This window comes from Sorex fumeus, unplaced genomic scaffold, assembly GCF_029834395.1.
Source record: "Sorex fumeus unplaced genomic scaffold, SorFum_2.1 ptg000044l, whole genome shotgun sequence".
NCBI lineage: Eukaryota > Metazoa > Chordata > Mammalia > Eulipotyphla > Soricidae > Sorex > Sorex fumeus.
The window spans coordinates 40628998-40640746 of record NW_026606101.1 but is presented as its reverse complement, the minus strand read 5'-3'; the positions used below and the strand labels follow the sequence as shown (position 1 = coordinate 40640746).

The 11749-nt window shown below is 38.2% G+C and overlaps 1 non-coding gene across 1 annotated transcript; it reads left to right on the top strand.

Annotated features, from left to right (window-relative positions):
• Nucleotides 1-351: 351 nt before the first annotated feature.
• Nucleotides 352-425, top strand: TRNAI-GAU (transfer RNA isoleucine (anticodon GAU)). Its single transcript has one exon. It is a non-coding gene; the product is annotated as a tRNA-Ile (tRNA).
• The last annotated feature ends 11324 nt before the right edge of the window (nucleotides 426-11749 follow it).

Below are 11749 nucleotides of genomic sequence, written 5' to 3'. Positions count from 1 at the left end.
TGCATAGTGATTACCCACTAGGATAGGCCATGGGATTTAAAAGGTTCTCAGGCAATGTCTTGCCCTATGGTAGCGTCCTCAGAATAAACGTCAAATGATACATGTCACTGTCACTGTCCTCCCGTTGTTCATTGATCTGCTCAAGCAGGCCCAGTAACGTCTCCATTGTGACACTTGTTACTGAGTTTGGCATATCGAATACATCCCCGGGGAGCTTGTCAGGCTTTGCTGTGCAGGTAAGATACTCTCTGTAGCTTGCCAGGCTCTTCAAGAGGGGTGGAGGAATCGAACCTGGGTTGGCCAGGTTGTCTGCGTGCAAGGCAAATGCCCTACCCGCTGTACTATCACTACAGCTGGTTAGCTCAGTTGGTTAGAGTGTGGTGCTGATAACACCAAGGTCCTGGGTTCAATCCCCATACAGGCCATGGATTGTATAAGAGCAACAACTAAAAAAATGATACATGATAATCCAAAATTATATATGTTATAACCATATTAACAAAGGTTAGCTAAAATAATGCAGAAAATTCTAGGGGCTTTGTCAAGGTTAATAGACTGAAAATTGTGCATATGTAGGAGATTATGTTTTTGCCCTTGTGCAATATGCTTTAAATTTGTTCTGAATTTAGTTGTCATAGACTACCTAGGTACATTGTTTTTTGCATCTTACTTTAAGAACCCTGGGCTGGAGAGATAGCACAGAGGTTGGGCGTTTGCCTTGCATGTGGCCGGCCGGGTTCGATTCCTCTGTCCCTCTCAGAGAGCCCAGCAAGCTACCAAGAGTATCTCGCCCACATGGCAAAGCCTGGAAAGCTACCTGGGACATATTCTATATGCCAAACACAGTAACAGAAAGTCTCACAATGGATATGTTACTGGGTTCGCTCTAGCAAATCGATAAACAACAGGAGGATAGTGACAGTTACAGTGACTTTAAGAACCTATTCATGACAAAGTATTGACTGTCTTATTCGGGCTCTTGCAGTCATGCAAACTTGCACAGCTATGGGTGCACCCAAAGAAGCTGGAATTCATGCCTTCATGAGTAATACAAAAGCAAGGGCTGTTGGAAAGACACATTTCTCAAATTCTGTCTTTGAAAAGAACAATGCAGAGGAGCATTCTACATAATTTCCCAGTGGAACCTAACCTCAGATACCCACAGCCATGATAATCTTAACACATTTTACTGGAATTTTCCCTTAATGTTATGTAGGTGTTTGTTTGCTTTCTCCAGGAAACACTCATATATTTAGGAAATCCTTAAATCTCAACTGGTGGCACATGAACATTGTCACATGAGCCATGAACCACTACCAGTAGAATAGCCCAATGGTAACAACAGTACTAGGAGCAGCTGAGATTCTTGAGAGATTGTTTTGTGTCCTTTCTTTCTGGCTTACATTTTTTAGGTGTAATTCTTTTGGAAGGTAGTTATTAGCACCCTCACTTTATAGATGATGTTGAGTTTTACCAACTTCCTGAATTGTGGTGAAGACATCTTACCCAAACAAGTGGATCCAAAGCTCATGCTCTTTCATTGGGTCTGGATATTTTTTCAGTTTATCCCATTTTTTCCCCACAAACTTTCCCTGTGTTCTATTGAGTTTTAGTCAACAGGATTAGCTACTGATAATTGGCCATAGTGTCTGCACCAGAAAGAAGGAAATAACCTAGAGAACTATTTGATACTGATCTGAGATGATCCGTCAACTGGGGGATACAAAACAGTATTGTGGCCCCTACAATGCAAATCAGGTTACAAATTACAGTTGGACTTAGATCCATCTCATGTTATTTCTAGTGTCTCCTCATACCCATTTAAGGCTATTTCCCCAGTATTCATGCATTATCACAGCGGAGATTCTCAGCAGGTAGAAGAATGCTTACACTGATTTCCTGTCTATGGATTAAGAAATGTTCTGGAGGAGGGACCAGATAGAAACCTTGAAACTATTCCTCCCTTTTCCTGGCCAAGAAAATCAGAACACATCACAGGGGAAATTGCATCAGTCTAGAATACTTTAAGAATGCAAAGAAGTTGGCATCTCATCCAATCTCATCTGTGAGATCCTCATCTACTTTACTAGTATGGTGTTTTACAAAAATCAGATGAATTATGGCAGATAACAGTGAATTACCTATCATAAATTTAAACAAGTATTAGCTCTATTCATTGTGACAATGCTGCAACATGTGTCTTAGTGAAACAGATAAGTGTAGTTTTTCATACTAGTATGCATATTTGTATATGTGAATGTTCTCTTTCAGCCCTTATCAGGATGGAATTTCCAAAAACAGTTCACTTTTTTTAGTGGACGAAACAGAATTACACATTTATTCATGATTATCCTATAATTAGTTTAAACTGGGGCCCGATACATTGTGTATGTGTGTGTTCGGTGGGGTGAAGGGAGGAGTTTGGGCCGCAGCTGGCTATGCTCCAGGCTTACTTTTGGCTCTATATTCAGGGATCACTCCTAGCAATACTCAGGGGACTATATGTGGCACCAGGAATTTTCTTGCTGTGTGCACAGCAAACACCTCAACCCTTTTCTATTTATAAAACTTGAAAAATCTTTTTGAGTGAATAGAAACACTGGCCCCAGAAAATATCCAAATTCTAGAACTAAATTTACTGCTGCCTCATGATCAACTTTGCTCATCAATTCAGTTAAAGGTAAGAATTTCTCCCTATAATTAAAAATATAACTTTTATAATTATAAAATAATTAAAAATTAAAATAGATTTAATTTTATTGAACATTTAAAACAAATATTTGATTAAATTTATACACAATTAATTTTATGTAAATTAATTTACATAAAATTATTTAAAGGGAATTTTGGGGGTGCAGGAAGACCCCAAAAGGCCTATTGTATTCTTTTCAGAGCATCCCACGATGTCAAGTTGCCCATAACTTGTTTTGTTAACACTGATTACTTGATTAAAGAGGTGCCTACCTGACTGTTTTCACTGTGAATTTATTATGTTTCCCTTGTACTAAATAAGTATTTTCCTGGGGTCTATACTGCAGCTGTGTAAATAACCACACTATAAAGACATTTTAATCAAGGAAGACGTGTAAGACATGAGTCAAATCTGGTTGGTCAGTTGCAAATTCTTATTCACCTGACCCTTCTATGAAGTAAGAACCTATTGTCTGCTTCAACTTTAATCCTGCAAATAAATGGAATGAAAGCAACCAGTGGCTGCCTCTCCCTGGGCAAAGACTGGGAGAGTTCCAGAAGTGAAGAAGAATGCTTCTGCCTCTTTTGCACACACAACACTTGTCTTTCCTTTTCCACACCTTAGGAGTCCATAAACCTTTGTAGATATAATACAAATTATGACACTCAGAATAAGGACACTGACTTTGACCATAATATATAGAATCATAATCATTGTCACACACACTTGATGCTTACCCATAGACTGACAGTAATCCAGTACTCAAATAATCATTTTTCCCCCTTCACCTCTTCCTCTGAAGTACTTCCCTCAGTTCCTGGTTTCAATGTCATTTACTCAAAGAAGATTTTATGAACAATATTATTTAACTCAGATTGGTTTAAATTCCTGTCATCTCTTCCAGATATCATTCCTTTACCTCTCACAAATTAAACAGCATGAGGTTAAAAGAGATCCTATAGTTGGTAGGGCATTTGCTTTGCACATGGTCAACCCAAGTTCAATCTCCGGCATTTTATATGATCTTCTGTGCACTGCGAGGAGTGATTCATGAGCACAGAGCCAGGAATAACCCCTGAGCATTGCTGGGTCTGGCTCCTACTACCAAAACCCCCCCAAAACCAAAGAGACTACAACAAATTATACAGCATCGAGCTTTCTTTTAGTGCTATTTTTCAGTGATGGTGAGCTCATTCCCCAGACCTGATGCTCGGTAAGGCTACTCTACATTGCAACCCTAGTGACATCATGGTGCACCAGTCAATGTTTGCTGATGCACAAATAAAAGAGTTAGTAATTGACAAACACTTTGCTTTTCTTCCAGAATCTTTTATAGATTGTGGCGTATTTAATAATGCCCCTTGGAAACTGAATGTTATTTCAAATGGCAAAAGGAATTTTTCAAATGGGATCAAGTTAAGGATCTTGAGATGAGAAGATTATAATGGATCATCTTCTCTGATCTAGTACATTCACAAGTTTGAAAGAAGTGGGGGACAAAGGGGGCCTTAGGAGTAAACAGAGGCACGAATGCTGTGACCACAAGCCAAGGTATCTGGCAGTTTCTACAAACGGAGACAAGTGAGAAATGAGTTCTTTCCTCGAGCCTCTAGAAAGAACCAAATCAGCTGTTGATTTTAACCCTATAAAAGTATTTTGGACTTCTGATCTTGAGGTGTGAAGGAATGCATTTGTATCATTTTAAATCTCTATTGTTTGACCTAGTTACAGCAGCAACAAAAAACTATTACCCACATTGACCGTCACTCGACATTTCAGAGGCATTAGCTGCTTTTAAGATCGATGCGAATGTTAATGACTCTCACCCATCTCTTGTGATGCTCTTAATTGAAGCAAAAAGTATGCTTGGCATTGTCATGACACATCACATTCTTTGAGAAAGAATGAGCCCAGTAGATTTGCCTGAAAGAGAAAATAATCTACTTATGAATAATATAGAAGTCAAAGAGATTTTTTCTTGAAAAAATAGAATTTATCTCAGCTTTCTTAACTCTGCTATTCACAGGGAAGGCAGATCTAATTTACTAAAAGATAATATCAGGAATTCATAACTGTGGGTTTGTTAACATTCTCCCACAGGTATGGTGATCCTGTGATACAGAGATACAAAGGCTTCCTGGAATGTTATCAGATCCAGCTGGAGAAAAAGGAAACCATTAACTTGGCAGAATTGGCTGGTGTGACAGAAGAGATTATGGCTCTATGCCTGGTCAATCCAGTGTGTGCTAAACTCTGTGATTAGATCCATTTGTTATCTTTTTGGAATGAATTGGGAGCCATAGCTCATCTTCGGAACCAGAGGGGACGTTGCCTTTTGGATGAGCTGGAACTCAGGGTCACTTCATAGACATTGTCTGTGGCTCAGATAAGTTGTAGAGGCATGACTTCTCAGGAATGATCTTCCCTAACTCAGAACTCAAGTGTCACTGTGGTCTGAGAGGCCTAATGGAGACTTTGATATTCGAAATTTCTCTTCTGCCTTCCATGTAAAGATGCTGTGAGAACTGAGTGGCTTGTGTTACTGAAAACACTTGGTGAGTGTGAACGGCAGGGTTATTCACCATTTTTATCACTGTTGTGACTTGGGTTTATTGGAATGGGGAGAGATATCAGTCATCCTCCAGGAAGCAGGTCTCCAAGGGAGGGGATTCTGGTCAGCTCTTAGGCAAATGAGGTGCCTGGGCACAACATAAAGAGATACCTGCTCTCTGGTAGAGGCCTGAACTGTGGACCCTGCAGTAGAGAGGAACTGCATAAGGCAGCCTGGGTTGAAGGTCTGGCTCCTATGGATATGTTGGGGCTGCAGCTTCCTGTTTGTAAACTGGGCATCACGATAGCAGTCATCCCATGGGACAGGAGGCAAATCAAACGGCAGATGATTGGAAGGTTATCTGGTGTGTAGTGAGTACCCAACTAATGTTCTTTATCATGACTTTGATTTCATTGTTGTTAAAAGCAGTTCAAGAGTGTTTTTAAGATATTACAACCTTAAAACCTTGTAACCAACATGAGATTAAAAAAAAAACAAACAAACAAGAGGAAGTTGCATCCCCAGGAGCTTGAGCATCTAAACTTCTGATGGAAAGTGTGAGCAGGAAGACAGCACTGGCAGGAAGAGGAGTCTCCGTCTCTTCACTCCTCTCACTCCATATTTCCCAGCATCGGAAACCCAGTAGTCAATGCCTTGTAATTAGCTGGGTTCTATCTTTCTCTCTGACCATCAGGATTTCTCCTTGACTGTCCAATCAAGTACCCTTTTATTTTTACCAAACCTCTACTCTGCTCTACTCTCCAGCCTCTACTTTTGGCTGGAGAGTAAGTAGTTTACCACATGAAGAGTGGTGACGGTGCCTACACAATGAGAGAAACATTCAAGAGCACACAGATAAACCAGGGCTGCCAACTCTGCATGCTCAACAAGTCCTCTCAGTGGACAATTAGGGACTAAAGACAAATATTGACACATTAGACTCCTCATTTATCTTCTCTTGATTTTTTGGGAAATCTGATGGGAGAAAAATTCCACTTTTCTGATAACTGATTCTTGACTAATAGAAACGAATAAAGTAAAGGCTTCTGTCCACAATGGGTTAGGCAAGCCCATTGTGCAAAACCCTTAATCGGATTAAACTGACTCCTAGCTCTATTTGCAACTACCAAACTCTCTTGAACATTTTCCACATCTGAAGAGAATCCACCATGGTGGCTCTCTTGCCTTTGAAATCAAATGGAAAACAAGCAAGGGCTTGACATTGCAGCAAAGACTGTCTCAAAGGGAAAAAAAAGTACATGCTCACTCCTTGCAATTAACTGGGCAAGCAGAGAAAGTAGCTCTGACCAATGGGCAGAAACCATTTTAGTCCTCACAGCTAGGTAGTAAATATTTTCCTAATCTTACAAAAGCAATGAAGGAGCATAGTCAAAGTATAAACATGCTATGTGTATCTGCAAGAAAGTCTTGCAAAAGTCATTCTTATCTAGTATTCTGGGGGGCAATGCATCTTTCTGATTTTCCCAATTTATCTAGAAAATATTACAATTTAATCTGTGTTAATAAAAGACCAACAGAGTAACAACGCCTGGGGTTTTATGTGTCTGGCTGGCTTCTATTAGCATTTAAATCTGCATCCATTATATTAGTCCCTTAAAATAAACACAAACATTTATGCGAGTGACAATTCGAGTTAGCCTTAGTCAGTCTTAAATAATGTCACTCAACTCGGCATTTGGACCGAAGCCTGTGAATCATGAGGTATATTTTTGCCTACAGTCTGATAATTTTCAAAGCTATTGGCAACCTGGGAATTTTCCTTCCTTATCACCAGGGCTCAGCTAACTTCACTAAGACTAATCAGGTCGGGAATCATTCATTCAAGGATTGCATGATCATGTTTTTCTTTAGCTGTGACAGCTGCCTCAGCCACATTAGCAATGCAGATTAGTCAGCCTAATAGGTTAATGCAGAACACGCGAAAATTAGGTTTAATCCCCAGTGAAATAATCTAACATTTTCACATTTCTTGATGTTGGGATAGAGACATTGCTGGTGACTCAATTAGGTGTAATGTAGATCAAAGCAAATTTACCTTCTGGCTGAACCTTCCCAATAGTTTAGACAGAAGAATATAGCAAGGGCCCTTTACTAATTGGTGGGTAGCTGTAGGGAAAATTGCATTAGGATCATGTACGATGTAAGCAGAACTCTTCATACCTTAAACAGAACACTGACGTATTTTGCAAACATCTGCATCTCCTGTGTTGCTGCTCAGCACAGATGCAAATGCTTTGTACCAACACATTCATTCTTCAGGCATAACTGCCACATAAATGGGAACACTCTCCTCTCTCTCTCTCTCTCTCTCTCTCTCTCTCTCTCAATTTATACCTTTTTTCATGTCTGTCCAGGAGTATCACAATTGTATTCTGAGTGGGCCTGCATTGTGAGGGGGAAAGAAAGAGAACGAGAGGATGTCTAATGTTTTCATTCTTGTGAGTAGCATATCAAACGCCCATCTCTTTCCACATAAAGGGAAGGAAACAAAAAATTACATGCCCTCGGTTGCCAAATTATTTTTTGCCTTGACATCTTAATTCTTAATCCTTGTGTGTGGTCAAATCAGCCTACTATAGGCAACCAATCAAGCAATTATTTCTAAATTATATTTGCCCAACTCACATTGATTGGCCATTCTTTTCTTACTGGGTTAGCTCATTAATTCTGCGCAGCTTGCTTATTATGCCTTCCACATCATTTTCCTCAGAGCCTATCTGCTCCAACCAGCCTGCTGATGTTTCAAGATGCCATATAGGGGAGAAAAAAAGACCAGTGATCTACACATTGTCTCCTCTAGCAATTACAATTCACATTGCTGATTAACTTTGATGTGAAAACTAATGAGATAAGACAAGTTATCAAGGCGGGCCTGATCATCATTCCATTTATATAGCGTTTGCCACTGGTGAATGACAAAAAACTAATGAAGACATATCTGACAGCAGGCTGAGCGGAGGCAGGTTTCGGTTCCCATCAGTAAGAGTTCTGCTCCCTTCTCATGGTCTATCTGAGACACGTCGGAATTAGCTTAATAATGAAAACACTTCATCTAAATGGACACATGTTTACATTAAAATAACTACATGATAAATAGATGGAGGAGATTTTATGCCTTCTTGAGTCTAAACAACAAAGTAAAATGTGTTCTAGTATTCACTAAATCATTCGGAGAGAAATTCAATTTAAGCTATTATACTTATCACTGAGTGAACTTCCCCCTGTTTATGGGTAACAAATGTTGGTTTTCAGAGGGCGGGGGAAAGGAAGAGGTCTGGGCAGAATTGGAATGATTTACTTTGTTAAGATGGTAATGGGCAGATAAACAGGAGCACAATATTGGCAAAGCTAACGAACAATGTTCATTCAGTAATAACTTTGCGGTGGGGAGATCCACTGGAATGACATTTCCAGCTGTATGTTTTTATAAGTTATTTTCTGTTTCTGAATCAAGACCCTGGAAGACTCTGCTTTCTGTTCAGTGTAAGTGGGTTTCTGATGCTCTCTAGATAGTATCTGTCACTTTTTGAAGAATAAATTCAAAGCTTTCTCTAATAAAGACTAATGAAGACATAAGTTTCCTCTCACTTCCCAAGAAATTAACAAGGGAAGACAGATATTATGCAGGAACTATAAATTTTCTTTGGACACAGTTTTGGGGACTAAGCATTAATTTTTTTAAAGACACATTGTATTAAATTGGGTAAATAAATAGGCTACTTATGAGTTTTAATAAAAATCTGTGAGCATTCATGTGGTTAAAAGAATTCTAAGCATTTGCTTCCTGCAATATCTTTGTTGCATTAGCGTTAGAAGTATGAATAGAAGTAAAATGTGTTGTTTTCACAGTTAGTACTTCTTTCTCAATAAGTCATTTTGTTACTTTGAAAATCATTTCTGAAGCAAAAGAAGAGAAAACCACTGTCCTTTTTCCCAGAAAAAGCTTTTCTCCCTGAACCATGTGGGGGTGTAGTTTCTTTTTTCATAATATACTCATCACTGCAGAATATTTCAGTCATATATTATAGAAAATTTAGAACAAATGCAGAAATAGATGTGGCATTTTAAAGCACATCTTTCCTTGGGATACCCACCTCTCCCAAGGAAAGGTTTTTTTTCTTTATTTTGTTAGTCAATATGATATGAACACTTTAAAGACAACCACCCACAAATATTTACATTTTTTAACTTAAAAATTAATGAATAATATTAGTATTGATCATCAGAACTTCCACTCCACTCCCCTGATATCCATCACCAATCACCACAAACAACAACAGCTATAAAGCACAACAAACTATTAACATAAACCTACATTTCTTGAGGGGCTGTTCAGAAGAAATCTACCGCATCTGATGAAAGTTAATCACAAGTAGTGTTTTAAGGATGAAGAAACAAATTAGTACTCCAACAAGGGATTAAGTTTAAAAGCTCTTCTCAGGACCGAAGACAAATCCGATATATTAGAAGATACTAGAAAAGTGCTTGTGTAAGAGCTAAAGGCACAAGTGGAAAGTTGACCCCTAAGATGGTTTGATGATGGTGTGCTAAGTTTATAAAATTCGCCTGTAATAAAAGGACGCTGTAAGTACAGTGCCCACTAAACACAGAAGCAATTGTACTAGAAAACTGGTTTCCAATTTTGACTCAAGTGACAAAATTAAACCCATCTGAACAAGGGCTGACCAATTTCTCCTCTGGAACTCGCCTCCTGCCTTCTTGCCCTCCCTCAATAGACTGGATTCTCTTTTAGCCCATCTCTCTCTTGAATTCTTTCCTGGTTATGTTTACTACTCAATTCTAATGTTAATTAGAGACATACACATCTGTATTAGTAACCTATGTTTTCATTAGCACAGCCCACCCTGCCAAATGAAAAACCGGGGAGTGTGTCTGCCTGTGAGCCAACAATGCAGAGATGGCTGTATTCTTGAATACACATTTTTAACATTCTTTCCTCCTGGGTGTTAATTTTCTCTTTCTATGTACTCTTATTATGCTATCGCTAACATGGGTGGCAGATTCCTTTTTAGCTTATTTCTTTAATCTATTTTAATAAATAATTACTGGCAGCTACAGAATTTATTCATTCCAGAGGGCTTCCTCCTTCACATTTTTTTCCAGAGGCGTAGCTCAAGGAGACATGGTGATAATCAGGGGGGTCTGGAATTCCTTCCACACAATGTCATTATGAGCTCCCATTTTAAATGAAAAATGTATATTACACTTAAAAGCGATACAAGGTTAGTGCCTCTGCCCTGGGAACGTCTCACAATAAGGGACACTCAGGCTCAATATTCAGGAATGGAGCTGGAGGGAAAAATGAAAGAAAATAGAAATCATTACAAAATATTTAAAAGATATGAAACAAGTCCCTCCTTGAAGGGAAAAATAAAAGATTCATACCCTTTATCTTTTCTACAATAGGGAATAACAATCATTCACTGGGTTAAGAATTTCATTCCTAAGCCAGTTTTGTATTTTGTAGATGTAGTATTTGAAGTTTTATTTTTTCTTTTATTAAAAGTGTCAACAAAAGATCTTACTCTATTTTTCACAGCTTCATCCGTGTTCCCTAAGGCATATTTTGATTTTACAAAATAGTTTTTTCTTTTCCAGGGCTGCCGTTCTATTTGTTAATCTTCATGACCCTCCTACTACAAATCGTTTTTATAGAACTGAGATTGTAGCTAAATGTTTTTCTTCATCCCCCCCAAGTGTTTTCATAGATGATAATACTGGGCACATTTTACTAATCAGCTTCACTAATTCAAAATCAATCTTAACCCCATATTATTCATGCAAATATTCAAAACACTTTGAAATAGGAAACCAACTTTCTTGCTTCACCATACAGTGGGCTTGTAATATTTACCTTTGGAAAACTGAAAATAAGTATATTAAGCGCTTGCTTTTAGTACGTTGCTAAATAGTCCTTCCAGTGTGTATCCTAAATATCGTTAGCAGAACCCTCTTCATATAAATGATTTGATATTGAAAAAAAAAGAATTTGTCTTGCTTTGAATTATATATATTTCAGTCTTGACTAATGTTTTATTTAAAACAGTTCTGGTGCACCTTTTGATTTGAGTTTAAAGTAAATAACATTGTACATCTGAAACATACTCAAGACAAATGAAAAGCCTCTGGATGCTTTTGTGTGAGATGCTGAAGGACTCTACAAACTTAAAAGGACAACCTCAATTAAGCTCATCTTCATCTGGAAAAAAAAAGTAGCAACTGAAAACTGAATATATTAGATAATACACACTTGCTGGAAAAGCATTCTCTTAGCTATTTAAAATTTTTTTCTTAAGGAAAAAGGAGAAAAATATTTTTGATAACCAACCCAAAGCTGGTCCTAGTGTCACTCAATGCAAATTTTGTTTGAAATTGTTCAACTAACTCTGAATAGATATCCATATTCAACAAAGACATAATTAGTGGCAACGTTTCCTTCAGCCTCAAGACATCATAACAAGCTG